This window comes from Ambystoma mexicanum, chromosome 7q (genome assembly GCF_040938575.1).
Source record: "Ambystoma mexicanum isolate Mex_15411 chromosome 7q, UKY_AmexF1_1, whole genome shotgun sequence".
Taxonomy (NCBI): domain Eukaryota; kingdom Metazoa; phylum Chordata; class Amphibia; order Caudata; family Ambystomatidae; genus Ambystoma; species Ambystoma mexicanum.
Genome location: NC_090941.1, coordinates 586,781,063 through 586,807,891, shown reverse-complemented (window position 1 = coordinate 586,807,891; position 26,829 = coordinate 586,781,063).

Below are 26,829 nucleotides of genomic sequence, written 5' to 3'. Positions count from 1 at the left end.
CACTATCTCCTTTTCCTCCAAACCGCTGCGCCCCCCCCCTCCCTTCTCTGCTTTTCCTCTCTTCATCCCTGATGAGATTTCTAGACAAGGCTGATCTATGAAAACCTCATCAAAACAGGTTCTTCCCTGTTCCTCCAAAACCATCAAGGACCACATTGACAACCTCACTCCAGCCTTGGCCAATTTCTGCAACCACTATTTGGCCATTGTAACCTTCTCTCTCCTCTCAAGCACTCTCTTGTGCACCCCCTTCTCAAAAAGCCCTCAGCTGACCCCTGCATTCCGGCTAATTTTTGCCTGATCTCTATCACTCCTTTTCTGGGCAAACTCTTGGAAAAGCTAGCCATTTTCCAGCTTAATCTTCACAACAAATCTGTTGGTTGTCTCCATGAACATCAGTCTCGCTTCAGAGCAACCAGAAGCACGGAAGCTGCTCTCCTGAACATTCGTGAAGACCTGCTCTTTAACCTTGATGCTAATCTCACCTCTGTCCTCATTTTACTTAATCTGTCTTCTGCCTTTGACCTAGTCAACCATGTATTCCTGCTCAAACCGCTCCTTGATAACCTGGGTATCACTGATCAGGCTCTGGCCTGGCTGACTTCTTTCCTCTCGGACTGATGCTCCCAGGTCCAACTTCGGTCTTTCCTCTCCTCTATCTCTCTCTCCACCTGTGGTGTTGCCCAGGGGTCTAACCTTTCTCCCTGGTTGTTCAAACAAATACCTTCCACCTCTCGCCCACTGCACTGCTGCTCTCTGCTCCAACTTCCAGTGCTATGCGGATGAGACACAGCTCGCTTTCACACTCCCCTCAGGCGCCTCTTCTCCTTCTTTCATCCTGGATTGTTTAGCCACAATCCAGGGGTGGTGTGCCTCCAACGATCTCTGCCTGAATGCCAGTAAGACAGAGATCCTCCTTATCAGCACACCTGCACCTTCCTTTCCTGCCACTCTCTGGCCAGCCTCCCTTGACACTCTTCCTGCTCCCACCTGTGAGGCTAAGAACATCAGTGTCATCTTCGACTCCACATTTTCCTTCTCTCCTCACATCTATGACGTCTCCAAAAAGTCAAACTACCAACTGCACCTCCTCAGAGGTATTCTTCCTTTCCTCTCCTTCCCCCAGAAGCGCTCTGTGTCCAGAGCTCTGGTTATCTCTAGGCTTGAATACTGCAACAGGCTCTTTTTAAATCTGCCTGCCACTACTCTCCATCCTCTGCAACTCATCCAGAACAGGACTGCAAGACTTGTCCTTGGCCTCAAGCCCAGGGATCGTATCTCTCCAGCCCTGAAATCTCTCCATAGGCTCCCAATGTCTGCAAGGATCAAGTTCATGACCCTCTGCATTGTCCACAAGGCCTTCTGGGGCCTGGGACCTGGGACCACAATACCTCAAACTTTCTCTTTGGAAGTATTTTCCTACTGAAGCTCTTTTCGCTCCACCTCCAACTCCTTGAGGGTAATTCGCTTTTCCAAGCAGTTAGTTGGGTGCAGATCTCTCTCTTCGGCTGGCGCTTCCCCCTCAAACAGCCTCCTTGCCTCTCTGGAACTTGAGCAGAACCATCTCCGGTCCCGGATCACCTCAAGACTTTCCTCTTTGCTTCTGCCTTCTCTCGTCCTCTTCCCTGCTGATCTCCTGTCTGATACTGCACTGGTCACCTGGCTACCCTATGAACCACAAGCCTAGGTCCCTGCCCTCCCAATTGCATCCCAGCACTCCCTCCTTGCAACCCTGCACTTGGGTCTGTATCTGCATTCCTACAGTCCCCCCTAACTGTACATATCGAACACTTGTTGTCTGCACCTAATCATGCACTGCCACCTGCGGGTCGCACTACTTGTTCATTGATGTTTGATCCTGTGTCTTGCACTTACTCCTCCTCCCCCTGGCAGTTTTCCCCATCCCTCTCCCCAGTACTTGTGCGATCTTAATGTCACTAGGCCTAGTAAGATCGTTGCCTTGTCCTCCCTTTATTCCCCCTCCTTTGCCTTGTCGAGCCTTGAAACACTTGTATATAGGCGCGTTAGAAATACCATATCAAATATCTTCAACTTTATCTCACTAAATACTCTCCATCCAGAAATCTACGTTCCTCTAGCACCAACTCTTTGTGTGTAAAGCGCTTTGCTAAACAGAGGGCAGGAGGTTGATCTCTTTCCTCGACTGGCTCCCTACTATGAAACAGCCAGCCTCCCCCTACCTCTGCACCTTGAGCAATGCTTCCTTAAATTCTGGAAGCTCCTCAAGACTTTCCTCTTTGCCTCCTCCTTCCCATCTTCTCTCCTCTGCTACTGTCACAGTTGCTGTGATTGGTGTCCTCAGCCACTATGCATTCTCGGGGCCCCTGACCTACCACACTCAATCACCGAGCTTCTGTCTACTCTCAGCACTTGCCTTGGGGCTCCCTCCAACTTTAGAGGCTCACACTTACACCCAAAACGGCTCCAGGCCATTTAGCACTTACCACACCATGTACTTCACCTTTTGCTCACTCACAGGCACAGACACTCTAGCACCTACCCCCTCTGCCCTCTTCCTTGCTGCACTTGCACGTTGTAAATTACTCACAAGGCATAGTAGGTTTGTTCTTTTTTCCTTTCCCCTCCCCTGTTGTGTATTCAATATGTATCACTCCCTTGTTCCCTCCCTTTGCTCTGTGAGCGCTTTAAACCAGTATGTACTTACTGTATAACTGCTGCCTAACAAGCAAACAATAAACAATAAATAAAAGCACAAACAACTCAGCAGGTGGCCTAGCAGCCAGGGATGCTGGTGGAGGTACAGGCAAAGTCTGAGGCCGATACAATGCAGTTCCTTAGAGACACAACTAGGTAGCAACTTATGATTAAAGCATATACAGTTTTAAAAACACACCTACATTCGAATTTGATAGCAGAGTACTAAAATGCAGTACGGGTGGATGCAAAGATCTAAAACACACCTAAATTTGAATTTGATAGCAGAGCACTAAAATGCAGTACAAGATGGTGGATGCACTAAAATGCAATACAACGTATACTGAGCAGGTTCAAGGGACATGAAGAGCTAGCACACGTGGTGAAGCAGCATTTTAACCTTGCATGAGCGTTAGATCACAGACATCAGATAGAACAGATTATGCTGGCTGCAGTGAGGACGTGCTACTGTGCTAACGGGTACATGGATACAGCATTAGGTAGGGCAGAGTAGGCAGATAGATTGTGTAATTGCAGTCACATAAGCACAGAGACAGCAACAGTTGGGAGCAGAAAAACGTTAGACAAGTGTCCCAATGCTGGGTGGGTGGTAGTATCGAAGGGAGGAGCGTGGCCCAGGAGAAGTAGACAGGTGAGAGGAAGTCAATCAAGTCCAGGAGGTGAAGCATGTGTTGCTGGGCTGCTACTGACGGGTACAATTGGATGTGAGCGGCGCATAGTATGAATGGGTCAGGAGGCCTTGTTAATAAAATGAATGCGTTCAGTGCATTGGTGCTTACCCTGAGAAGCCCTGGCAGCTTGTTGAGGTCGTAGGCTGAGTTGCTGCAGGGGGGGGCGCTATGTCCTCCAAGGCTTGGACAGGGCCAGACAGGGGGGGAACCTGGCCATTAAAAGAGGCTCTTGAGGGAGACGGTGATCGCCTTCTGGCACCGTGACTTCTTTGTAATAAAAAATGTGGCCAGCCAATCAGGTGGGCTGGCGGCGGAGACAAAGATCAGCTGATGAAGCTGCCTCACCTGGCGGCCATGATTGAAGTCCCTTTCGGCCCATAGCGAGCTGGCTCCTGCACAGCTGTTGGGCAGAAGAATATGTGATATATGATATGATAGGTTATTTATAACGCGCTTAATACCCAGAGGTTTCTGAGCGCGGACCCGGGGATCAAACCTGTGTTGCTTCGAGCCGTCTGGCTTCCAAGGCGAGCACGTTGCTCCTGAGCTATCCTCCCAAGACTCAGGTTGGACTGAAAGGGCTCAAAGTGAAGCTGCAATGGTTCTTATAGCAGGGCCCTTGATGGGGCCGGCGATAGCCTGCTGCTCTGGGGGCTTCTTTGTAATAAAAGATGTGACTAGCCAATCGGGCAGTCAGGCGACATAGGTGAAGATCAGCTGATGAAGCTGCCTCGCCTGGCGGCCATGATTGAAGACCCTCACGGCCCATAGCGGTTGAGTGAGCTGGCTCCTGCACAGTTGTTGGGCAGAAGAATGCCCACAAGGCGGGTGAAAGGGCTCCAAGTGAATCTGCAACACTTCTTATACCATGGTCCTTGAGGGGACTGGCAATTGTCTACCAGCTCCGGGGGCTTCTTTGTAACAAAAGATGTGGCCAGCTAATCAGGCGGCGGAGGCGAAGGTCAGCTGATAAAGCCACCTCACCTGGCGGCCATGATTGAAGTCCCTTGCGGCCCTTGCAGCCCATAGCGGATGAGCGAGCTGGCTCCTGCACAGCTGTTGGGCAGAAGAATGCCCACAAGTAAATATATATGATGCTGGTGCACAGGGGCGTAATGGAATTGTAACTTCAGGAGGTCTAACATGTTACATGGTACAGAAGGGATACCTTTAGGGACTTTGTGCGGGCGAGTCACATTTAGTTGTATGGTACCCCATTCCCAGTTGTATTTTATATTTGAATTTTAGTTTTATTAATATAGTGCCTGACGACTACGTGCTTTACAGAGAATAATGACGGTACAATAAAAGGTGGTAAGTGAAGGTACATGAAGATTATGGAGAGGAAAGAAGGTGAGTCTTGAGCTGAGCCTTAAAAGAAGGGAAGGAGGATAGAGAGTGAACATGAGAGGCAGAGAGTTCCAATATTTAGGAGCTAGGAGAGTGAAAGAACAGAAATGGAAGGCACAAGGAGGACAAGAGACAGATAAAAGAAAAAGAGATTGGGAGCGAAGAGAGCGAGAGGGAGGATAAAAAGAGATGGGAGTAGAGATAGTGTGCAGCAAGACCATGTAGAGATTTAAAGACAGTACAAAGGAAATTAAATAGAACAAGAGCCTCAATGGAAATCCAGCATAAATGTTGTAGACAAACAGTGATAGAGTCACAGGGAGAAAGAGCAAACAGAACACATATGGAGGCATGACAAATAGAGCAGAGAGGAGCTGAATGGGATGCAGGAAGACCAAGCAGAAGACTAGAGCAATACAAAAGGAAATATGAGGTTGGTATCCTCATAAGTAAGAAATTACAGGCCTTGCGGATATTAAAAGCCGAAAAAGATATAACTTTGAAATAGAGGCAATATGGGAAGTGAAAGAGGGGGGAGTGTCAATGATAATGCCCAAGATGCATGCAGAGGCAAGGATAGGAAGGTAGGACAGAGAGAAGGAGACAGAAAGGGGAAAAAGAGGCGGGGAAATAGTGCCAAAGAATGAAGACAAAGAGAGAAGAAGCTGAGTGTCATCGGCATAAAGATGGTAAGGCCAAAAGAAGAAGTAATAGAAGCAAGAGGGATATTGTATAGATAAAAAAGAGAATGAAACCAGTCAAGCACAGTTTTCTCAAAGGACTCCACAGGAGTGTACTTTCAGCACCCTAAACAATACTTGGAAATTTAAATGGAGGGGGCCTGTCAGGTTTGCTCTTAAATGCAAACAGGTCCCCCACATTCAATTTTAGACATTTACACTATGAAGTGCAAAACAAAGGTGTAAATGCAGGCGTAATCGCCTGTATGCCTCCGTTTGTTCCCTTTGTACTGGAAATGGAGTACATGCTGCTAGCCACTTAGCATGGCAGACAGTGTTTGCAATGGATTCCTTTGGATTCTGCCTGCTTGTGTAAAAAAACAGTAAGATTACATAAGAAAATATCATGCTGGTGTAATTGCCTGTGCCTTTGTATGATGGAGAGGATGGAGGTTGCGGTGAAGGCAATTTCATGCCGTACCTCCTCTCTGTCATACAAGTAACTACAGCACAGCAAAAAACATCATGCATAAAACCTTTGTACATACATGTCATGCATGCTTTTTATGCTTCGTCATAATAAACATGCCACCCATTCTAAAATAAATTGTGTAAAAAGCTAATCTAGTTTATGTCATAGATTTCCAGCTAGTCAAGAACATTTGATAGCCACATAAAAGCAAACGTTTTTTGCATTTTATGTTAATCAACATCATGGGTGTCGGGTCCTAATCTGAATGTTGGGTGCTGGCAGGTGCGCGATAAATCGTGGCACAACCACTCTGATGGTTATTCAGCGTGAACTACTTTATTGTCATGCAGAGCGTGGTTTCAATAACTTGGCTCACATGACTCTTTTTAGACAGACATGCTGGTGTCACCTGGCATGACATAACATCTCCCCCCAAAATAACTGTGTGGCATGGCCGACCATCAGTTCAGATGCAGGGGCTCCGTGCTCTGTCCCTCTCCAGGTCAGCATTCCTCTCTGCTTCTTACTCCTCTTCATCTCCAGTATACCCTGACTCTTCTCGTGCAAGGCTCTCGTCGTCTCTCTGGTCTGGATCCTCATCTCAGTGTTCCCCATGTAACTTCTTGAAGAAGGAGGCGTTTCTTGTCATGCATCTGTCGGCCCTCTCAGCTGTGATCATATATCCTTTAATGCTGGTGATGGCCATTACTTGGGGGTCAAAGGTGGTGTTCCTTTGTGGGAGATAGTCTGCCTCACGAGAACACAGTGCCCTATCTGTAGGTGCGAATCTCTTGCTCTGTGCTTACGATCTGCGTATTATTTCATCTTGTCCTTCGTTTTCTCATCCCTTCACCATATTTCACAGTCACTAGCATCGCAGTCTTCGTTCGGGGGGTCATGGGGCACCGTCATGCGTACGGGGCGACCAAACATCTGCTCTGCGGGGCAGGCTCATGTGGAGTCATGTGGTGTGTTTGGGTAGTCTCGCAAAAGTTGACTGTTCTAGGGGCATGTGCATGATATTGGATATCCTGACACCCATCTTGATGTTGGCCATAAATCCTTCAACTGTCCCATTCCCCTTCGCCATAGCGTGTTGACCTTCCTGTGATGCAAGACCATGTAACGAGCGAAGTCCCGGAAGTCGTGATTAGTGAAAGAGGGTCCATTGTCCGACTTCACTGTCTTCGGAATGACATATGACAAGAAGCTGCAATCCAGCGCCGGGATCACAGCTGTGGCTGCCGTGGATTGTAGGATCTCGATCTCAAGGTAGCTGGACCACTCGTCAAGGACCACGAGTATGTTTTCGCCTGATCTGATCAGACGGAAGAAGTCAATGGCTACCTCTTCGCACACCCCATCGAGGAGTGGTGTCATTTTCAGGGTTTAAGGGGACGACTGTGATTTCAAGCTGTGGCACACACAGAGGGTGTCCTTGATGGTCTTGTCAATGCTGGGGAACCACACTTTCCTTCTGAGCAGTTGTTTGGTTGAGACTATCCCTGGTGGCCTTCGTGTGCTATAATCACCGCTCTCTGGGGTAGGGGTGACAGTAGCACGATTTATTCCCCTTTGAGGATCAGCGCTGATGGGGACACAGACAGCTCGTCCTTCAACCACACAAGCGTCCTGAAGAGCTGCACGCCCATGACCTGATTGTGCTGAGTTGATGCCTATGTTGACTTCCATAGGGTCTCATCTTCTACTGAACACCTCACCAGCTCTTCCATGGGGATGGTCTGTGGCTTGGTGTGGTGTGCGATGTAGTTGATATATCCACCTGCTCTGATCCCTGAAGTTTGCAGTGCTGGTTGCGGGTGGCGAAACAGGAAGTTGGCAGAGTTCTCTTCCTTGCCTGGCTTGTGCATGATGTTAAATCGGTATTCCTGCAGGCGAAGCCCCCACCGTGCGATGTGGGGTGGCATTTGGACTGAAAGCTTTGCATAGATGGTGACAAGGGCCTGATGGTCAGTAATCACGGTGAACGGCTTGACGTACAGGAACAGGTGGAAGTGGTTGCAGGCCAATACCACCGCAAGGGTTTCCTTTTCAGCCTGCGAGCACTGTTGTTTGGCTTCCGTGAGGCTCTTGCTGGGGTATGACACAACCTTCCTTTGGGCATGTTCACTGCTGGAGATTTGAGCTAGTATGGCTCCTAGCTCAACGAGGCTTGCATCCACCGTCACTTCTGTGTGCAGGTTGGGGTTGAAATACGACATGCAGACTGCCGCAGCGATGCCCTTCCTAATCTTGTCAAACATGTTTAGTTGCGCTGCCTCCCACGCAAACTGGTGGACATTCTTTGTCAGAGTCAGTAGTGGGGAGCTGGTGGAGCGCCCAGATCTTGTATGGGTCCAGCTCAATTCCTTTCTCTGAGAATATGTGGCTTAATAATTTGAGCATGGTTTTGTTAAACACACATTTCTCCATGTTGAGCATTATTGAGGGCTATGCACACTTTCAGGAGCGTTGCGTCATTGGCTTCCTGTGACTTTCCAAAGATGAGAATATCGTCACTGTAGTTAATGCAGTGTGGTATGTGGCATATGACCTTTCGGATTTCTTCGTGGAATATTTCTGCGGCCTACGAGATTTTGTAGTTCATTTGTTTGTAGAGAAAATGCCAAAGGTTGGGTGAATGTTGTGATGTTGCGGGATCCTTAAGTCAGCTCGACCTGGTGGTATCCCTTGTTCAGGACTATACTAGAGAAGACTTTGGCTCAATTTAGCAGGAGCATCATGTCAGCAGTGATGCGCAGGGACTGGTGGTGCTCCCTTAGTATCGCCTGGTTGGGCATGTGAATATCCATGCATGGCCGTATTTGTTCTTCCGGTCCTTTCTTTGGTACGGGTAACACTGGTGAGACCCATGGGGTGGGGCCGGTTGTGGAATCAATCATGTCGGCATTGATGAGGGCCAGCAGTTCTCTTTCAACTTGATGGTGAATGTTGAAGGATATCCCTCGATAGTGCTGCATGATGGGTTTCACCAACATGTTAATGTGCAGTTGGATTTTGCACCCGTTCAGTTTCCCTAACTCTTTGAAGAGAACTTCAAAGTTTGCTTAAACCTTGGCGGCCGGCGTGATGTACTTGCCTGCCATGACATGGTATAGGATGTGGATGAGCCTCATTTGGATTCCTGATTTGAAGCTCAGTATGCACCCAAAGGATGCTTATGTGTCAGTAATGTGGATACTATGCTGTCCTGCTTGTCTTTATGTCGGCAGGTAGCTATGAAGCCCCTAGACATGGGAGCAGCTGTTTTGCCCCATATGCATAAATATCCATGCGGGCTTCCTTCTGTCGTGGCGCTTGCGCTACCTTGGGTATTTGCATTCTGGAATCATGTTAACTGTTGCCCCCAAGTGGACGAGGAATGGAACATTTGCCTGTGTATGGTGATGGGCAGCGTCAGGCTGTGTTCTTAGGCAGAAGGGTTTCCAAGGGCATACAGACACCCTCTCTTCCTTCGTTCTGTACTTGACTGGGACTCTGACTCACTTGTTGACTGTGTGGCTGTGCGCAGGTGAGTCAGTCTCCTCCCTTTTCGGTGAGCATCTGGGGAGGGGGGAGTGTTTTTTCCTAGCACTGCATCTCTCCAAGTTGTGTCTCCTCTCTGAGTATCAGTGTTTCTCTTGTCGGGATTGGTGAGGGGATGATTTATATCTGTGGGTCTTGGGTTCTATCTGGTTCGATATGGAAGCTTTAGGAATGCGCCACATGGATCGAAAGTGGTCCTCCACTCCGCACGCTAGGCACTCCTGGCCGATCGCTGGGCACGTGGCCTTGTGTGGGAATTCATAGCTGCATTGGAAACACTGCCATTTCTCTGCCTTCTAGTCCTCCATCGTGGCCATCTGAGTCGCAACTTTTTTCAGAGATTCCTCCTTGATAGGGGCCGCTGACGAGATTTGACTTTTACTCATGGTAGACACTTGAAGTTTGAGCGCTATGGTTGTCCTTGCCAGAAGTAGGATCTCAACCAGCGTGTGAGATTTCTGCAGCAGTTTTTCTTTTAGAGCTTTGATTCATAGTCAGCAATGACTTGGGACTTTATGGCTTCTTAATTGGTGTATATGTGGAAGTCGCAGTGCTTCATCTTGGAGCCGTGTCAAGAATTTGTCCATGGTTTCGCCTGGGTGTTGTATTGTGGTGTGGAAGATGTGCCTTTCGTAGTCCATGTTTTTGCGGATGGTGAAGTGTTCATTTACTATGCGTTTTAGGCCCGGTTTGTGAATTCAATGTCTTCAGGCAGCTTGAAGGTGTCCTGCATTTCAGGGCCTGCTGTGAGTGTGAGTAGTCTTGTGATGAGCTTATCATCTTGTGGGCTTCGAGCGTTGGGATAGATGTCAAATTATTTCATCCATCGGGACCACCTCGGGCCTAGATTGGTGGTGCCCATCATATCAAATGGAAGTAGTGACGATATGTGGAATGAGTCCCTCCCTTGATGTGCTGGTGCGGCAGGGCTTTGACCAGGCGCTTGTCACCCATGGTCCGACTTACAGCCTCTGGGCTGATTGCAGGTGCTAAGCAGCTGTCCGCTTTGTAAGTCAGCTTTCCTCTGGGTACAGGGTCTTGTTTCCCTCCTTGTATGTGTGTCGCCCTTCTCTTATATCTTCACTGATAGATGGCCAGTACTGGCTGTGAGCCACTCCGCTCTTGGTACTGTTTGACGTCGGACTTGAGTATACCCTGCATGCTTGTGTGGGTAACAGCTTGGGCTGAGCACTTTTCGGAGGAGCTGCGTGCGTAGTTTTTACTGCAACTGGGGTCTGGGCTCTCACCTTGGGCCTCCTCTGTTGGGAGGGCAGCAAGGTGAGAGCCCAGACCCCAGTAGATTGGTCGCTGCAGGTGACGCCAACCTCAGATTTCTGTTCGGGCTGCTTTCCGGGCGGCGGTCACGCCCTCCTTTGGTTCCTTTTTCGGTTCCAGACTGCATTGCATTATAACAGGTACTGCTGGCAGCCCCGGCAGCACGCTGTCACGCGCTGGGGAGCAGCAAAGAGGAGGACTCTGCGCGGGGTCGATGCCTCATTGCCAATGTAGGTTCCTAACCCAAACGTAGCATGCTGGCAAGTGCGCGATAAATAACGGCATGACCACTCTGGCAGGTGCGCGATAAATAACGGCATGCCCACTCTGACAGGTCGTCAGAGTGAACTGCTTTATTGCTGCACCAAGCGCGGTTTCATCAACTTGGGTCACATGACCCTTTGTATAGACTCCTGGGAGGGGAGAAGGGTGTGATGTGTTATCAGGACGATGTATTAGTGTGTGGAAGCAATGATAATGAACGTCAGGCACGACATTACATCAAGTATAAACTAATCTTTAAAATGTAGCTTTCCTGTTATACACCCATGTGACTGATTTACAAAGCATTTTACCCACTGAAAATCGATTTTTTAAAACCAGGCCCTTTGCCTTGGAAGTAGAAACAGAATTGCAAGTTTGTTGGAGCTGGTAGGGTGGGTCTTTCAGTTGGAAATACTAGATTGCAGTGCCTGTTCCCTAGCAATTTATGCCTAAGAACACCACTGCTGAGAACAAAAGGAACGTAATCACGCAGACCCAGATTCGGTTGCTTTACGCCCTGCTCATGTCAGCTCTGAATGTCCATATGAATAGGCCAGAATTGTGTGGGGGCTTGGGCCCAATTAACCCAATGGTGTTGCGCCAAAGCTGTGCCTATCCAATGCCATCTACAAAAGCCCAAACTGTTGGCTTTGCCACTGCTTGTTGATATTGCTCTCTTGGAAACACAAACAGTCTCAATCTCCATGGGGAAGTCACAGTAGCAAATTGTGAAAAAGGGGCTTTTTTCACAATGTATGCCCTATTCTCAGATTCCCAGCACAATGAGGGGACACGGCAAAGAAATTCTGAACCACAGTTTGTAGGTAGTGTTCCCGCTCTGTGCCGGGAATCCGAATGCCGGACCACAGCGATCAGTAATCTCATCCCCATGGAGTGAATTGATTCCTGCAAACTTTGCACTCTTTTTTTCTGCACCAGGAAAGAACATGCACAAACCTGAGGAATCAATGGGGCAATGATGACATCCATGTTTGATACCCTAAAGATTCACAATATGCAGTAATTGAAGGCAGGTTCTCATGCCTTTCATCACGCATGCCGTAAATGACAAGAATCCAGAGAATGTAACCTTAGACCGGAAGTACTCAGGCTCTTTCTGTTGGACTACCTACACTCATCAGAATAGTGCAGATAGCCACAACCATCAAACAAGTAGCAACACTTGTAAAATGGTATTTAAAGGCCCTGCACCACCAAGCCTGAAAACAGTGTCAAATTGCCTGTTAAAGGATGTCCTACTTTTATTTTTAGAGACAAAAATAATCCTATATAATAATATTGTTGATGGTTATAAATCTCTGTATTCAAGTTTGTATTGCATTTTACATCCTATGGGAACTCTATATTTTAGTAAGCTCAACTGTAGCAGCTATTCAGTTTATTGCAATTTGCCCATGCTGGCATTTAGTCTGAAGAGTGCCTTCTTTTTACCAAATTGATGTACAGGCTTTATTGGGGCTTGTGGACATGCTGGGAATCCAATTCCGAGATTAGATTTGTCAATTTCAAAGCAAAGGTCAGGTGCTCCAGTAATGCCAAGGGAGCCCCGAGAACATCTCTCTCTGTCACTCACACTCTCCCCATACACAAGGACAGGCTATTGCTTGATACTGCTAGAGTGGCCAAGGGATCTTTTGTTTAGAAATGTAATTGCAATCTTTGAAACGGAGGGCCACACGTATTCTTTTGAAAATACCTTCAACTAACAATACTTTCCCGCCTGTCGTGGGCGACCCAGCCGGATTTATCAAGGGCACTGTGTCTGTGAAAGGATGTGCGTTGTGCAATATGGAACCTGAATATGTCAGTATCCGGTCATTACATCCCCTGGAAAGAACATCGCTGGGGAAACGATATCAGTATTCAACACAGCATAGAATGCTATTTCCAACTACTGTTCAAAAGACCACAAAGCACAGAAAAACTGATATTACCTGCCAGCAAGTAAACATTTACTGCATGTATTACTAAACTGTATCTTCTGGTTTGGATGCTATGGAGAGAGGTTTTAAGCCAACGATTGCATTAATTTTGCCCTATGTGTCCTAGTGTTGTGTTAATATGCCAAGAAAGAATATAGTTGTGGTCCTCAGCCATGTGTCTCCTTGGCTCCAATACTACGCAAACTGGATGTTGCCAATGTTCGAAGTGTACGAAAAGTAGTAGTGGAATTATGTTCCCTGCTGGTCTGCCCCACTCCCCACAAACCCCATCCCTGGGCCCCCGCCTACCCACAATCCGAACCCCCAAGCAAACACACCTGCTATTTATGGGAATGTGTAGTACAGTGCACTGAAGTGCAAGCTTCACCTTCTTCCTACACTTTCATTTTAAAACGTAACCATTCCAGAACGGTTTATTTTTAAAATAAAAGTTTAGGAACAGTGAAACTTAAAAATAAAAAGTATGGGAGCACCGCTCCCGACCGCTCCCGACCGCTCCCGCCCACTTCGACCTCTGGATGTTGCACGTGCAAAGTTTCTGCAGTGCAATGCATGCCATCGGACAAATGTGTTCAAACTCAATGATATGGCCCTGAAATGTTTGTGAAATAGAACAGAAAAGAGATCTTTGCTGTGTATTTATGTTTTATTCTGAGAACACAGTGAATTCGTACTATAAAAAGCACTAAACATAGCGTTCTTGATTCTCAAACGTTTGCACCGGAGCACATTAGTAGATTCCTATAACAATGCTTGCAGCAAATCAGTTTGAACCACATTTGTACATGAGCCTCTCATTTGTACTGGAGCACATCTTGAGATACTGCAGCGGGCATCTCAAGATGTGCTCCAGTGCAAATCGATGAGGTTGAAGTCCAATGTTTTAGTTAAAATCAACAGGTTCATTTCACAAAAGTATGCCATTCTTATAGCTTTATAGCCACCAGTAGCAAAGGAGCAGTGATTTTATTTTCATTTTTTTTAAAAACATAAAACGACGGCCTGTTTTTCCCCAATTACTGTGCCATTGTTTTTAATGCTTTCATATCCAATTTACATTCTCATTGGAAAAATAAGCTCCTTCAAAAAAAGGACTTACAACAAGTGCCTATTTTCTTCATGTTCGTTTCCACTCCTTACAGTGCATGGCGGTGACAGTAAGCTCCCCTGGGAGCATGCTGGAGAACATGCAATCGATAGTCCATGATCTGTTCAATGGCTTTGCATCTCAAGTGCTCATTACAAGTCAAATGTCAAACTACTTCAATTGCAGAGCAGGAGAGGGCAGAAATGCAGATTGCATGTGACAGTGAGGCGGGACAAAGCACAGGACTGCCATTAGCAGGATGGCAAGAGGCACACATGAGGAAAGCAACCTAGAATCACTGAAGTAATCAATGATAGAAAAATATTCTTAAAACAATAGTCCAGATCTACAATGCCAAATATCGATATGTATCTTTCACTGTGCACTGTGATTTCTCCTCTCTTAAATGCTCAGAGAGAATGGTTCCAATTAAACGAGGAAAATGCTGATTTAGAATGCATTGTGAATTGGTTAATCACAGTTAAACTTAAACATAAAGCATCATACAAAACTTACGAACAATATTATTAAAATACAATATAGAATACACATGTCCTTTAAAGTTCGACACTAGCAGCCATAACACCTAAAAATGCCTTTCATGAGTTTTTTTAAAAAATTCATTAAATAGTTGATCAAAATAAATTGAAGGAGATGAGGAAAGCCTTCATCTCTCCTCAAAGGCAAGAAAATACCACAAAGATAAAGTGACAAGTGCTCTGTACAAGAATACAATTTTAAGTATACCGTGTCATATACACAAGTGATTTTCCTTTGAGCTATAAGCTTTTCTCCTTATTCAACATAAACTGCTCGCATAATCATCCAACTATTTGCATTTCGGCTACCATACGTGGAAGAAATAAGTAAAGGCTCGACGAATCTTTACCTACGAATCGAGACCAAGCCTTTCTGATTTAAATATGTCACTAATGCTATTGTAAGAGATGTTTTGTGCCCACTCGAGATCCTATCCCAGAACTCCTGAGCCACAAATCATCATGCACAAACCTACCAAATAGCACCCTTCTAGTCTTCTCTAATGCAGTGCAGTAAATCAAAAGGTGTTCTCTGATTTGTGCAGTTCCTACAATGTTACATAAAGTACAGCAATTCAAATTGTCGTCATTTTTAAAATAGACAGACATAGGACCTCATTACAAGCATAGCGGTCCGGGAACTAGTTCCCGGACCGCCATACTATGTGCTCTGCTCGCTGGTGCCGTTTTACCTGCCAGGTTTTTCCTGGCGGGTGTAACGGCACCCGCGAGCAGAGCCCGTCGGATGCACCGGCACCATTCTGAATGGTGCCGGTGCATCCGACCTCCCCATCCTCATTCAGCCCTATGGGGCAGAATGGGGATCGGGAGGCCCTTTATTCCGGCACCCGCAAATGGGCAATTACCGAGTCCGCCGAGCTCGCCATGACCCGGTTCTTGCCCATTTGCGGGTGCCGGAAAAAATGCAACTCCGGCAGCAGCCGTGCCCTTAATAACGGCACGGCTACTGCCAGAGTTGTAATGAGGCCCATAATTTCACCTGTTGGTAGTAGATTCAATCTAAAACGGAGGAACTGCACTCGCCAGTAAGAGTTGCTAAGTTTTTCACAAATGATGGAAAAACTCACAGTGTTTTGTCTCCCATTGACAAGCTATTTTGCAGTTTACAGCTACGCATTCAATAGAGGCAATTCGTCTTCCCGCAATAGCCTTTTTTTAACTAGCACTGGATTGTCTTTCAGTATCTCTATCGATTGGTTAGTGTTACTTAACATGAAATCCGCAAAGATCGTAAAATTGGCCACAGGACCAAAGTTTTATGCAGCCATAATGAGGTTTAAATTCTCATAACCTGAGCAAGACAAAGGCACCAATAGATTCCTGTAGAATGACAATTTTGAGTGGAGCAAAAACTGCGAAAGATAGATGTTTTCCCAAATCGCAAAGGTAAAGGTTGAGCAGGCATGGGGCGAGGAAGCATCCCTGTCTGAGTCCCCTGTATGTATGAAATGATTTTGTCAAACTCTCCTGCCTGTCCAACCTCACCTGTGACCAAGTGTCCCCATGCAACTAGATTAGACAGTAAGGCATCGGGCGGCTTCCAATACCTGAGCTTCATCCAGAGCCTAGCTATGTTGACAGTATCAAAGACCTGCGAGTGGTCAACTGCTGCCACATAAATGGTCAGTGCGCCACTGCCCCATGCTTTTTCTTGGAGACGATTCATAATAAACCATTAAGATGGTATTCATTCCTTTACGGAACCTTGGCTGGAGTGTATGAAGCTTTCCAGTAATAGTTGCCCATTCTTCAAGTTCTTGTAAAATTAAAGACACATTTTACTGTCAGTATCTAAAACTGCAATTGGTCGATAATTCCAGGGGTTGGTCCGATCACCCTTCTTATGTATCAGAATGATGGTAGATTGTCTTCACAAGGACAGAAAAGACTTGGTGTTGATAATATTTCTAAATAAAACATACAAGATGTACATTACCCTTCAGAATGTAGTTGCTCAGACCATTAGGGCCTGGTGCTCCAGTTTTCAACGCTCGTTTTTATAAAGGATTCTACATCCTGTACATCGAAATTCAGCTGCCAATCTACTTCAGGGGCCTGTAAACCAATGTTCTGGGCTGAACAAGCATCTGAAATAGCAGCTCTCAAGCACCCTTATTCGCTGTGTTGCATTGTAAAACATCCATCTTAAATGTCATGTCGTACATTTGGCTCAAATGGGAGTTTTTTACTCTGACTGCGCATAGCATATATTCCCCTCTTTCTGCATCTGAATGTGCTGATAATCCCTTAACCAATTCTTGTATGTTTGTTTAAGTTGTGTAGCCGTATGTATGTAGTCCCATCCTGCAGCAGGATCTACTCAGTACTCTGAGTTTACATTGTATGGCTTTCTTTCAACTCTGTATCCCAGGATCAAATCAGTGTCTCATGGGTTTAGTAACTGTGTTTGAAGAACCTAAAGGTAGGCTACTCATTTGTAAAAGTGTAGAAGAAGTTTGGTGGGGCGATAGACTCAAACGTCGATTCTAGGGTTGAATACTGAAAGGATTGCCTAACGGAGCTATTAAACATCTTCACATTACTTATTTTTCAAGCTATGCAGTGACCATGCCGATGCAATGTTAGATTAGCACACTTCGATGTAATTTCACCCTCTAATTTCAGTTCAAGTATAGCCACTAACATGTTATGGTCACTATCAACTGTATGCGTCACAATGACATGGGAGCATATCTCTAATGACATGGGTGTAAGAACTGGGTAGTCGATACAAGATTCCAAGTTCGTATTTGTCCAAGTGTTCTTCCCTGGAATGTCGCCTTCAACGTTGCCATTGGCGGCTCTGAGATTCCAAGTATCAAAAAATGCACCCTATTTTTCCCTGTAACTCGTGGTCTTCAAGAGCTGTATTCTATTACCCCGATCGTTGTTCCCTAGTGGTCAGATAGTCTGAGGTAAAGTCACCTGCTAATGTCATATCTTTACCTTGCGTATTGGCCAGATAGTTTTCACATAAATCTGACATGGCAACCAGGAATGCATCTAACTGTAACAATGCTGGATTCAAATACAGGTTCACAAGGAGTAGGGGATTAATCCCAATTACGCCTTTCAGCATGAGTTTGATTGCCAACAATCCATAAACGGTATTAGAAACACCTTCAAGCTAATCATAATCTCAAGGTCACCCAATGGAAGCCCCCCCATCGTTGATGTGGCTATTTGTAGAATTGAGATGTAGCTATCCACATTAATTTGCAAAGTTAACCATGTTTCCTGCAACAAAATAATGACATGCCTGGCAAAAAAAGTGTTGGAATTGCCATTATTTAGAAACATGTCAAAACCACTTGTGTTCTAAACAGGTACATCCAAGTTGGCATCCCAGATTGTAGGGATAAAGCCAAGTGCATCTGCCTCCCAACCTCCTGAAAATACCGGATACATATTCGGGGAGCCATGGCCAATCATGTGGCCTTTTATTTAATTAATTTTAGGCTGGTTCACTATGTGTATGATGCAGGCAGAGAGGGGTCTTCCTGGCAAGTTATTTTTTAAAAACTCATATTGCCAGTCCTTATGCCTATCCCTAAAATTAGGATCGACTCTCCCTTTTCCATTTTCAGTCTCAGAGCGACAGGGAGTGATATCATATCCTATTTGTCTTAAGGACTCTGCTTCAGCCAATGGCATCTTAACCACTATCTAAGAGGGAATAGTAAGTTGGACCACATCCGTTGTAAAATCATCTATAAAGACAACAAATTCAAGAGACTTCACGAAACAGTGTTATGACATTCAAAGGGTTTAGGATCACCACATCATTAGCTTTTGCTCTTTTGAGTCTTGGGAGGTGGAGAGGCGGGGCGCAGCGCATAATCCAATGGAGGTTCCAGCAAAGCACTAAACACCATCAATCAGCGCACACTGACGACTGCAGCTACAACAGGCAGCACGCTTTGCACGCAGCTTGAGCTATTGAATCCGGGGAGGTAGGGCACAGCTCGCAATCCCACGGTTCATCTCAATCATACAGTTTGTACTTTATCTTTAGTGAAAAGGTAAGTAAATGCGACCTTAGAAAAGTTTAGGATAGTGAATTGGAATACCGAGTTGTGATCTATGAATCTGTATCATACAGTATTAGTGAAAGCAAGTATTTATGTTGGTGCTTTCATTGGTAATTAAACATTACTCATGTTTTCCTTTCCTCCTTACTCCTTCCTTGGTTTTTTCCTTCCTTGCCTGTGTAGAACCATACATTTTAAATTTTGTATTTTCATTTGTGCTGATCATATTAAATAAATCAATCAGATATTGTTTGGCAGTTATATCTTGTAGGATGGTGGAGGTTGAGGTGCGTAGTGAAGGATGCTGTGAATAATATGAATGAAATTGCATACATCCTTTACTGATTTCGAGGAGTAAGTTAGAAGGGCAGAGGTGAGGTCATGTGGCTTGTGAAGGCACCATGAAGTAAGACACAGACAACAGATTCAAAGTTCAAATGAAAATGGTTTATTAACTTACATGTCAGGATGTTTGAAGGCCTAACACTGTATGCTAAGGTTGAATTTCCCTACCTAAAAAAACTAAGGATAGTCTGACTCAGTATGTTGAACTTAAAAGACTGTCTGGGTCCAAAACCTACACTTGCCCTCACAAATAAAGCTAAATAATGTGGAAGGGTGTCAGCATCAAAAGAAATAGGGTTCCAAATTAAGTTCGGAGCTTCTTCCAGTTCGGGGCTTACTTTCCAGCTCCCCTTTCCCAAGTTCAAGACAGTTTCACAAAGTCTCAAAAGTAATCTCGGGATTCCCTTACCCAAGAAGACAACACAGTTCCAAAGCGAGATCTCGGGGTTCCTTTCCTCAAAACAACACAATTCAGAATGAGTCTCAGGATTCTCCTTCCCCAAGAGACCAGTTTGTTCAACTTGCCAACTTGTTCATGAGGTTAGTCTCTCAATATTCAAAACCAGTTCCAGGACAACTTTATACTCCATCTATGTATTAATAGTTCATACAGATTGCTTTCTTCCGCTTCACTTCAGCAATCTCTTTCAGGCACTTGTGATTATTATCTGTATATTTCTTTGGCTTTAACAGATGGGGTGCTAATGGTCTAGGAACAGTTGTCAGACCACACGATCCACCCATTACAGGTCACACAACCGGTCACCATAGGCGTGCTTGCCCACAAAGGTTCTTCTGTAGCTGCAACTGTGTTCTGTTAGACAATCCCCTGGCTTTCTCTTTGCCAGCCTTTTGGCTTTGCCACGACATGGTCCACTCTTTGCCAGCATCTGGATTTAGCCACTATGAGTTTAGTTATACAGTTCACATTGTGGTGCTCTTTTCCCTTCACCACATCACTCTCACACTCTTTAGCAAAGTTCCATACTTGCGTTTTATCAGACTTGCTCTTAACTTGCAATGCATCGTATTCGTTCTTCACACCACCTTGTTGTTTGCACATTGGTTTATTAAAAGCTTTCATATGCATTCCAAAAGCTCTCATTCAGTTTGGTATCCAATAGTTTTCAGTTCTTATTTGCTCATACTTCACAGTAATTGTCAAAAACCATTTAGTTTGGTTTCACTGTATCTTTCACTTTATTTCTCATTCATTCGGTATTCCCTGTTGCCAAGGAACAGCCCCAGGGGCTCCCCGGTTTGAGTGATCCCTTTTCCTCACTCACCGGTCTTCGGCATCTCTGGGCTACTGTCACCACCTGCTCTGCTCCTCGTACATGTCCTCGGTATACACCGAGCCCTGCTCGCAATTCACCCCTCTCTCTCTCTCTGGGTTGACAGCAGCTGCGCTCACATTCCACGGAGACTGCCAGTGACTTACAATGATTGTATTTCTTCTCCTGCCTGCATCTTCTCATGCAGGCATTGACCAATGAGGCTACCAGTACAGTGGTCTTTGCGCTGCCCTTCCTGGCCCCGGCACCACAGTTTCTCCCAGTTCTCACTGGTGTCCTGGCAGGACCAGCCTCAGTTGTCTCATACTCCACAGGATTTCTCATTCTGCAGGCCTCCCTGCTGGTCTCTCTCTCTTCTCTCTGACTCCACCTTTTATACACCTGCAACCGTTTCACAGATGCAGGTGTGAGTTGTCAGACCCATTTGCCTGACCACAATTAGTGAAGCATTCTGGACATGCCTGACCCTTACACCAGTCTGTAGGTCTCTTCCTTGTCTCAGTACTAGTATGGTGAAAGGACCTGTTAGTGTGCATTACCCCCAGTCGCCTCTTCTTCGTCACAGTACTATAATGGAATGAATTAGAGTAACTGAGGGGAGAGGGTTTACAACAGCCTATAAAGGCAGGGTGAGGGTGATATTGGTTTTCATTTGGAAAAGGGGGATACCATTTCTTGCCTGTGGATATCCCCTCCTCAATCCCCAGGGACCCTCCACCCAGGTGGTCCTCCCTCGCATGTCCACCCCCAGGGTCAGTATTCAAAAGTGATGGCCTTTTCTTAGCCACCTGAGAAGAGGATCCAATGGGAGTAGGTGTGAGGATACCCTCAGTTTTCTCACAGGCTACAGTGAGATTTTGTAACCTGAGGTTCTGGAATTTAAACCCACTTTGCTATTGAACACAAATGCATTTGATATGATATGATAAGTAACTTATAATGAGCCTATACAAAAGTGTTTCTAGGCGCGACAAGACAGGGGATGGAAGCACAAGGGAGGACAAGACAAGCGATCATACTAGGCCTTGTGTCATTCAGATTGCTCAAGTGCGAGAATGAGAAGTGCAAGTGGAAAGAGAGGGGGGAAGTGGCTAAAGAGTTCCTCTTGGCACATAGAAGTGCACTTTTCAAAACATTCTTAAGTTGCGATCTAAGGAGGGTGCTTACTTACCTGAAGATTGGCAGAGTTGGCTATGATTGTCCCTTGAGATCAGGTTTTTAGCCTGGAGACTGCATGTTCTGCATTGGCAACTGTTTGGCAGCCTGGCATTCTGAAAGGGACTTGTTTGTATGCACCTGGAGGATATATTCCATTATATTCCTATCATGAGTCATTTTTGTGGTTTCCCAGCTTGTAAGGCGTCAGTCCCATTCTTACTTCAGGCCTATTAAGTGCTAAGGACGTGTATGGTCTTCCTTTTTTCAGAGAAATGTATAATAGTCCAGCTCTTAAGAGGTTAAGGCCTCGCTATAACAGAGGGATAGTTGGTGTGTAATTTATTTCTCCATAAAGTGTTTTAAGGATAAAAATAGATATCAATAACTATTGGATACTATCCTTCAGCCGCACGTAATTTTCAGACGACAGCATTTTCAGAGCTGGACACTTTTCAGAATTCTGGTCCCTGTCATGGTACAGAGACTGTCCTGTTGGCAGTGTGGGACGGTATTCTAAATAATGATGATGACGGGGATTTACCTCTACTGATCTATTAGATTTATCAGCAACATTTTATACAGTGGACCAAAAGATTCTGTTGTCCAGATTATCGGAGGTTGCTGGTGTTTCGAAAGGTCCTCTGAAATGGTTTTGGTTTTTTATTTAAATCTAATTGTTACCAATGTGACAGAACATCAAGTTATACCTCAGATGTTGTACCAGTCCATTGTGGAGTTTCCCAGGCCAGGGCTCTTTGTTGTCCCCATTGCTATGTAATGTATATATACACACACTTATAGCTATGTTTAGCAAATATAATCTTTGTTATCATTCGTGTAAGGATGGCACTTGGATTCATCTGATGGTGAGTAATCATGCTCAGTCTCTGTACAACACAGCACAATGTATAACTTGTGTTTAGGCGCGTTACGAATGCCATATCATATCATTTCATTGATGATTGTTAGCGGCTGGATGAGAACTAAAAAGCTTCAACTAAATTCAAACAAAACTGAGCTACTCCTGTATAGGCTGAAACATCTTCTTAGGGATTCATCTCGTATTCCATCTTACCTGTGCCTGTTTTGTATATCTAGGCTGCCTTTGGGAGTCGAATCTAGGATGCAATCTGCAAGTTGGAGCCATGGTACAATCAGTTTACTACCCCCTATTTCTACTTCAACATGCTCTTCCATTTATATCACCAACAGATCATGCTGCTGTGGTGGGTTCCGTGGTGAACTCTAGGTTGGCCTACGGAAATAGTACTCTCACCGGCATCCCTGTAAGATAAATTCATGGACTTCAGAGGGTTCAAAATGCAGCAGTCAAACTTATTTTCAGGGTACCTAAAACAGCTCCAGTGTCTGCCTGGTGTTTACATGTGGCAGTGGTTATGTCTTACTTATTTGTCTGACGGGATTGATGCTACCAGTCGATAGTTCTCTTTGTTTGGTGGATAAGCATTTACTGGTGATTCCTTCTTCCCGGTTTGTCTATAGAGATGATAGAGCTTTCCCATATACGGCTCCCTGCTATGGAACTTGTTCCCCATATCTAAAAAATGCTTGAACTCACTTGCTGCTTTTCAGAAGGCTTTAAAAACTCATATTTTTAATTACTAGGAGTATGTTCTACCGAAACAACAAGTACATCTCTAATCCGTGATAGTAGATCTCTCTGTCAATTCTTTCATAAGTCAATAGGTTGGGAAAGGGTTAATAACACAAGTGATACTGACCCATCCCAAGGTCTATCAGTCTATTGGCACATTGCAATAGTTGCAATACATGCTTTGGAGTTTTGTTGGTGAAGTAAAAACGTTACTTTAATAGCGAGTAAAATAAACTGAAAAACTCAATACATTGAATAAAGTTTCATTTGGTAGTGTTAACATAACAAAGTTGTCTTTATTAGGTCAGCATTTTAACTGCAAACTTAGTTCAACTAGAAAGGAAGTGTCTTCTTGAAATAAACCCTGCCTGAAAATTGCATTGTGGTTTTCCTATCTGCTTTTAAAATGTTCACAATGCAGTCAATACCAGTAGTTATTGACTGCTCTCTGGACATTGTACTAGTTTGAGAGGAGGTTGAGAGGGGTCAATAACAATAACAATCTCCATGTGCTAATATTAAATATTAAAAGACAGGGAAGAATAAAAAATTAAGGCACACATTCTAAGGCTCAGAGAAAGGTACAATGGTGCCCAATCTCAGAAGACAGAGACGTCTCAATCTTTTGAGCTTGTTAGCATACATTGACAAATGGCATTGTCCTAAAACATATTTTTCAGCACCATTCCATTTAACTTAACTTTATATGGATGCTCTTTCGATCGCATGCTCTGATGATGGGCGATTGAGCCCCCCTGCAATGACTTGGCATTTAAGCAAGTTATGCCCCCCGGGGTGAGAGTAGAAAACCTCCTGCTTCACCAGATATCTGAAATGTGGCTGCACATATTTGTGATTAACCTGGCTGGTGCACTGCGCATGTCTATGCTGGTAACTATTGGGGGCAAGGCTCAAGTATTGGCCATAAGGAAACATCTGGATCTATGATGTTCCTTGCAGGCCGATTTGATCGAATCCTGGTTCACCAAGACTGATCATGGTGCTGCAGGTAAACATGATTTTCCTTGTGTGCCCCATCCGTCAATGCGGGAGTCACCCCTGCAACCCTTGTAATGGCCCATCGTCTTCCCCTCATGCCCCCCACTACTTACCCTGTTTTTGCAGGGGACAGCCCTGTCCCGCTCTCCATCCCGTTCTCCCCACCCTCCTTTCCCCAATCACACTCACACATACATACATACACATACAACAAACCACACACACACGCACAACTAACCTTAGTCCCCCTCTTTACCTTCTGTGTCTGACATCCATGTTTCCGGCAATTTTGTTGGCGGCGAGCATCCCAGATGTATTGTGTTGTGCAGTGACCGATTTCCAGTGAGTTTTCCACAACAAAATCGTCCAGAACGATACATTTGAGCCACTGGCAATGGGCTGCGTCTTTCACTGGTCTTTAAATGTGGTTTATGTGGAGCTCATCTGTCAATAATGTTGGCCGACTGTGCATGGCTCCATAAAAAAAGCCCCATAGGGGTGCTAAATGGATAGTGGGGCAGATGTGAAAACCAGTGGTGTTGAGGAGTGCAGGACGGAGCTCCTCAATACCTGTGTGCTGATACGAAAAACTTGATGATCTTTGTGATGGCTATAGACGGGCACAGGTTTATCACAAGGGTAGCCCCCAGGTTGCGAAGCATTGATTGAAAATATAGAATGAAAGTGTTTGCTGATAGAAGATGGGTAGGAGTCTGTTGAGTACACTATACCCGATGGGTTGCCTGAAAGGAATGAAGGAAGTACAAGGTTGCAATATTTCTTTAGTGAGGAGTTAGTTGACGGATGATCGGGGTTGTTGGAGGTGGAGGTGGATAGTACTAGTGAAATCACAGCCATGGATCTATGGGTGAATGTTAAGTAATGGAAGAGGCTGTGCAAGGTATGGTTTTGCAAAAAGCAAATTTTGATAATGGTTCTGATTTGAGAATCAAGTAGGGGAATGATTTCCATTGTGATTCCAAGATTCTTTACCATGGTTGATGTGTCTATCTCATCAGACCAAGTGTTTGTGGTGGTATTGAAATTGTTGGATTGCAGAGCATCAGTTGTGCTTTGGTGGGATTCAGTCTGTTTGCTGTTGTTCGTTTATCCACATCTGCAAAACAGGATTTAGTATAAGGAGTGTTTGTTGATAGATTGTTCTCAAGTTTGGAGACAATTTGTTAGCTCGTAGTTTTAGCAGCTGATGCCAGATCCGTTGATGAGATCTTATGGGGATGTCATGCAGATAATGAATAGAAGAGGTTAGAGTGTGGATCCTTGAGGTACTCCAAAGGCAATTTGGCTAGGCAGTGATTTGTAGGGGTCCATGATAGTGGTTTTGATACTACCAATGAGAAAGGAGGCAATCCTGCTGAGACCTGTTTCTTCAACTGCAATGTCTTCCAGGCTTTTTAGGGGATCTCGTGAATAATGGTACCAAAAGCGCTGAGATGATTAGCTAGATGGGTCCCAAATTGACCACCAAGCTGATTCTGCAACCCTGGATAGTCTGAATCAATCCTGTGCTTCATCCAGGAGGTTGTGTGTTTCAATGAAGTCCTAGAGTTGACTGTATATGACATTTTTCCAATGAAAAGATTGTTTGAGATGGGGCGGCAATTAGCTGGGTCATTTGTGTCAGCTGTGGGCTTTTCGAAAAAGGGTCTGATGTACACAGATTTAAATGAGGCTGGAACACATCTGATGCTGATGGGGTCATTGAAGAAGGACACAAAAAATAGGCATCATTTCTCGAGATTTCATGATCAAGTTGATAAAACCGGTGGGTGGGAGGCACTGATCCTCTGGAGAAGTGGTTGGGTTGATGGTAATGAACAGGCCCTCTGCACAGAGAAGGAAGAAACAGGTTAGACAGATTGGTGAGGAGGTAGAGGAAAGCGTCAGTAAAGTGTTGTTGATTACATGTAAATATGCCGCATTCTGATCACAGAGGTTTTAAGTCAGAGAAGTTGTTGCTGGTTGTCGGAATTCTTGGATGATCTTATGCATTTCCATTTGGCTGTGTTGTGCTGATTCAATGCATTTGAAGCTGTTTGCTTTTTTTTGCTTTGATGCTGTCACCCTGTAAAAACATGATAATAGGCAAATTTGGCAGTTTATAGATTGTTTTTCCTTCAGATCTTCTCCTGTTTACAATGTTGCTTTTTTAAAGCAGTTTAGTCTGAAGTTTAGTCTGAAGGTGACCCATTTAACTGGTTTCATCTTTTGTGAGTTCTTTTTTTGTTGACTTGTATTTTATTCCAGGATCTGATCATTGTAAATTTGTCTTTTGAAGGTTCTTTTGAAGGTTCTACAAGAGGTGTGTTCTCTGTGAATAGTGTGAAAAGTATGAAAAGGGGATCTGTCCAGGGGACGGTGCACTGGGGCGAAGACCGTGATTATATTTTAGTTGCTAAAAATGCCATCCAGAGTGTGGCAGGCTATGTGAGTGTATGCATTCATCATTTGTTTTAGGTGTAGTGCAAAAACATTTTCAAGATTTGCTCAGAGTGACTCTATGACATGCGTGTCCTTTTTCTCGTGCCATATGTTGAAGTATCCGAGTATAGTTTGAAGGTGGAGGTCTAATGGCAGGTTGGCAGTTGCATTCATAAATTTTGCTACAAAGTGTGGGCCTGGCGGAAGGATGTGTTTATGTTATTATGAAGCTTAGTGCAGTGGTGGGAGAGATACAGCAAGTCTGAGGGAGTGACTCACAGTCCGGGATGTTGTCAATGGAGGGTGTTGAGACACTGAAGCAATCTGTAAATAAATGCTATCCAAGCTCCACTTGGGATGTGCACATATGATCTTGTA